Below are 4,960 nucleotides of genomic sequence, written 5' to 3'. Positions count from 1 at the left end.
AAATCAGAAAACAACATCAGTTCAAAACAACTGAATTCAATTCCTCTCAAACCGAATCAGCTTCGCGTTCGTCGTCATGGTTTTCCGTACACTTTGTTATTGTTTACCTTGCGTGCGATCACCGGCTTACTACATGAACGATGAACCAACTTTTTTTTTCGCACTGCTCGTTTTGTGCGGTCTGCTCGTGTTTGGCGTGGCTTGAAAGAAAAAACAGGTTCTACCATACACCACACAGTACAATGGTTGCTACGATCCCAACCGACTGTCTTTCAATATACGTATACCTACATTAGGTAGATACCTGTTTATTATTACGAATGGTGACAGCATCAATGCCCTCCGGACTCTCGCACATCGTAATCGCAATCAGAATCGGAGTCAGCGTGATTTCTTCGTACCGGCTTCGGTTGCTGACATCATTGAATGAGAATCGGTTACAGTATTTGGACTTGCTAGGAAGTTGAACGCTCACCTCACCGGTGGTAGGAGGAGAGTTGGATGAGTCAGCTTTTGTTGCTTCCTTCGGTCGGATTATGATTAGTTCCTGTATCGCCGGCGAAGGTCAGTTTAATCTGTGTTTGTGATCTGTTCTGGTAAAATAATGGGAACCGTTTTATATGTCAGATTTAGGATTGATTTGAACACGCCTGCTACGATTTCGATCAGAAATAACAAACAAGCGACGCTCTCGCGTTCGCTACAGTAAAGGCCTCTAGGGGATATGTAGGTATCATGGTCACGGACGATTATGCTCGCAATGTTCTCCCCGGTCGCTGTCGGTGTGTGTGAAGGTAACCTAGATATGGTAGAATCGGTAACCTTCCGGCGAAACTAGAATGCGCAGAAAGAGTGTACGCTGTTGAATTGAGGTAAGGTTTATGTTTTTTGCGTTTAATGGTCGCGCGTTGCGGATAGAAAAATTATGCTAATAGGAAATTGTTCTTCCAGGGGAAGCCTCATCCATCCATGAATTCCGTTACGTATAATTATGTATATCTTCCATATTTTATTTATGGAGGTCAACGTATTCTTAGGTGTGTTTGAAAGTTCAGTTGATTGAGTCCATGGTTGAATGAGATAAAAAAACGGAACTATAACGCTGCATAAACAGTTTCACTAACAACCGGAGGTGACCTCTTGTGTTTCTTGTAACTTTGTAACTTGTAGCATTTTTTTTCTCACAGAAAACTAAGTTTCCATTCAAGCATACGGCTAACAGACGCCTTATTCAAATTCTTCGCACATTCAATCAACTGTTGATTAAAGCAAAAACTGACGCACTTTTCGCTCCGTATGGTATCTGACTGCCTTGACCAAGTCAGGAGCACGCGAGTACAGTAGTCAGTCACTTCTATTTTTATGTTTTGCAATTCTGATTAACAAACAGAGGATTTGTCATTAATTCGTTCAACAACAAGCTTTGATTATAAGAATGGAATTCACCCACCCGCTGATCACGGCTGGCAGAGGATATGGTCTCTTTGTCTTCAAACACCATCTTTCGGGTCACAAATAGCAGAGGTAATAGTAATTGTTATTAGATGGCTCCAATCTATGTCTCCCTAGGTAGCCTCTAACCTCTAAAGGTGATAACACGAAAACATTAGGATTAAACGCATGTATTAAAGAAAGAACCGATTTGCACAATACCCTGCTTGGTGAATCCACCTATGCATCGCCAATCGTAGCAACCCTGTTGTGTACAGAAAAAAAAATTGACAGCGTTATCAATTGATTTACAGCAGCCCTGATGAAAACAGTCAATCAACTACGCTCGATGGAATTGTTTTCTCCACCCCGAAGCGAAGAATTTGGACATAACAGATCCGACATTTTCAACATGCTGCCACTTCTGGAAAAAGGTGAGAGCATCGAAGGAAAACCTGCCGGGTGCTGCGCGAGCATGATGAGAAGAAGCCCGATGGAAAGCGGGCATCATCGTTCCGCATTTTGAGTCGGGAAGTCGCAACAATCGAACAAACTAGTGAAGAAGTATCTGGACAAAATGGATTTGGCTATGCGGAAGTGTTAGTCGAGGCCGTTTGTGTTAATGATGAATGAAACAGTAAATAAGAAACGGAGAAAGAGAAAATAGAACAAGAAAATTTATGAAAACTGAAAAGAAAAACAGAAGTAATAAACCAGTAACACGGAGTAAGAAACGTTTACAAAGAAGTATGAATAACACGAAACAGGTAAGGATTGTGGTAAAAATAAAAAATTAAATTAATAAAAAGAAAAAAATAGCTAAAAATTAAGGAAATAGAAAAAGAACCATAAAAGAAAAGAGAACTAAGAAAGCCCATCTTTTGATCGCTGGCGTTGGTCAATCGTCGACACAGGCCCGGTACTGACTAATTCAGCTTGGATTTTGTGGGTCTTCGCAGAATTTCCATCTACCCACCGTAGACTCCCGTTGATCGTTCGTCCTGGGAGATTTCGCCGAGTATACAGCTAACTGATCCGTCATTCTGCAGTTCCGATTGATCTCATCTCGAGAGCAGAAATATTTTTCGACTTGTTCAAAGCTCTAATTCCGTTTGGGGACACCCTTCCCGTACTCATGAAATCCGTTCTTGGCTGAGCTGCGTCGGTAAGGTCTTCTCGCGGTCAGCCGATTACTGCAATCGCCGTAGCAAATGTTAACACCGTCAATGACGTGCATCATCTGAAGGAACAATGTTGGTCTTAGGAAGAAGGAATTGTTTTTGCTATTCCGCCGAAGAAGCTACAACCGGAAGGGTTGTTTAGCTCGTAGTCCTGACTTTTATCGACAGTATCGTCGCCAAAGATACAACTTCAGTAATACTCTGTAGTACCGGAAGATAGCACGACGACAAAACTGAGGACAGTTTTCGACGGATCCAAGCGTTCTAGTTGGACGAACCTTGCAACAAGCCCAGTCATGTTGATCACCGACATCAAGCAGATGTGAACCGACAAGTCCAGGTAGACGAACAGAACACTCCACTTCAGCGAATCGTTCGATGAGTTTCCTTCGACACTTTCATGAATACCCTCGAGCTGATGACCTTGACGTATGGTACAGCCAACGCACCATATCCTCGATCGATATTTCTACAGCAACTGACCGGCGAAGCACGGAACGAGTACCTGGAAGTAGCTGAAGTACTACGTAGGGATTTTTAGGTCGATGATCTGTTCTCTTGTGGACGCAGAAACAACCGTTCGACGTGCTGTTATCCTAAGGGTGGTTTTTAAAAGGACAACAATACTAAAGGAAGTTTCGCCGGGAAATTGTACACTACCCGAGAAAATTCTCATGATCTCATTCACCAGCTCTATTAAAAAGACCAAAAATATTCGTTCTCGCTATGCTTCACAACCATCGAAACACCATAAAATGATCTCAATAAGCCATAAATACATCAAAATAGGGTTTTTATATAGGATCTACTGGACTATACTTATGCTTGGTCTCGGTTTAAACACTACTAAAATATCGTGAAATAGAAATGCATTAGGGCCATGACCATGGTGGGGTTTTTGTTTCCTCGAGATCAGTCTTCCCAAATGAACATCGAACACCATGTTCGCTCTAGTTCTGTGCTCATCTTATACCCACATTTCGTATGCAAACTCGAACGCGCTAATGCGTACCAAAACACGTGCACGTGTTCGTCTGCACATCCGAACCCCATGTACGTACGCGGTGTTCGTACACACAGGATCTTCACACTAGTTGTCTCTTTCTCTCACTCATCATCACTAGCGTTGACGCATTCTGTTTTGTGCATGCTTTTCTTGTGTACGCACACGGTGTACGTACACGGTGTTTAAACCTAAGTTTGCACATCGTTCACTTGGGTTTGGTGTTCGATGCAAACCTGTACTCAAAGGCAAAGCATGTTTGAGGTTGAACGCGTGCTCGAAATTTTGTACACGGGTGCAAACTTGTCGATGTTTATGGGAAGACTGCTCGGGATACAAAGATCTATTTAACTACATCGAGCTACACTGGAAACCATCATCGATAAAGAAAATCCGCTTCGCATCGTCATACATCCCAATCTTGGTTGATCCACTTGAACTTGCCGTACTCATCGAAACAATTGCCAAAATCTTCATGTACACTGTCTGGACCTTGAAAGAGGACGACGGCAATATTGCGATTTGGGACAATAAACTACCGCTAACCATCGGAGGATACTTGTGGAATTGTCATTGGCAACTCCTACTGTTGTACGATTTGCGCTTCGACCGTTACATTCTGCTTCCTAACCCGGTATCAGCCCATCTACAATTCGTTTCCTGCGCTTGAGATATGCTTCTACTGCAGTTAAGGTGCATCTGTTGACTGCAAAGCATTCTGCGGCCAGAATCCCGTGGTTCACTTTTGCCCGTTGAACTCCACGAGAAGGTGACGCTATTGCTACAAACCGCTGCCCAAATATTATTTTGAGCCAATTCGACCATCACGTTGAGTTAGCTAGCATCAACCTAGACGGCTTGAATAATATTCGTGACGAAGCCTAAAAAAATAAAAAAAACTAGACGGCAACACGCGAAAATAAAGAACAAACACTAGGAATGAAGAAGTAGCCTCAAAATAGGAAAAAAAAATATCAAAGCAGACAAACAAAAAAACAATGTGAAAAAATGGCAACAAATACAAAGAACTAAAAGAAATGAAACACCAAAACATGAGAAGAAAAAAATTAAAAAAAAAAAAACAATGAGAAGTAAGAAAATCGAAAAAAATGTACATGATAGGAGCAAAGGTTAAGCAAAAATGGAAGGAGAATAAAACAAATGAACGAGGGAAACAGAGAAACGCTAAAAGAAAAAAAGAATGAGGAAATAATAGCGGAATTAAAGAACAAGTAAGAACAGAAGAAAAAGGGGAAACCCCACAGATGCAAATAAAAACAATAATCAGAAGAAAACAGGAAATAGAACAAACAACGGAAACAACAATAAAAATGAAAATAGCGAC

At 41.6% G+C, this 4,960-nt stretch overlaps 1 long non-coding RNA gene across 1 annotated transcript; it reads left to right on the top strand.

Annotated features, from left to right (window-relative positions):
• Positions 1-233: 233 nt before the first annotated feature.
• LOC131692321 (uncharacterized) lies at positions 234-2,629 on the top strand. The gene is made up of 4 exons (XR_009305958.1): positions 234-564; positions 628-872; positions 952-1,132; positions 1,188-2,629. It is a non-coding gene; the product is annotated as an uncharacterized LOC131692321 (long non-coding RNA).
• Positions 2,630-4,960: the final 2,331 nt, after the last annotated feature.

The sequence above is a fragment of the Topomyia yanbarensis genome, chromosome 1 (genome assembly GCF_030247195.1).
Source record: "Topomyia yanbarensis strain Yona2022 chromosome 1, ASM3024719v1, whole genome shotgun sequence".
In the NCBI taxonomy this organism is placed as follows: domain Eukaryota; kingdom Metazoa; phylum Arthropoda; class Insecta; order Diptera; family Culicidae; genus Topomyia; species Topomyia yanbarensis.
This window is presented reverse-complemented; position numbering and strand designations above follow the sequence as displayed.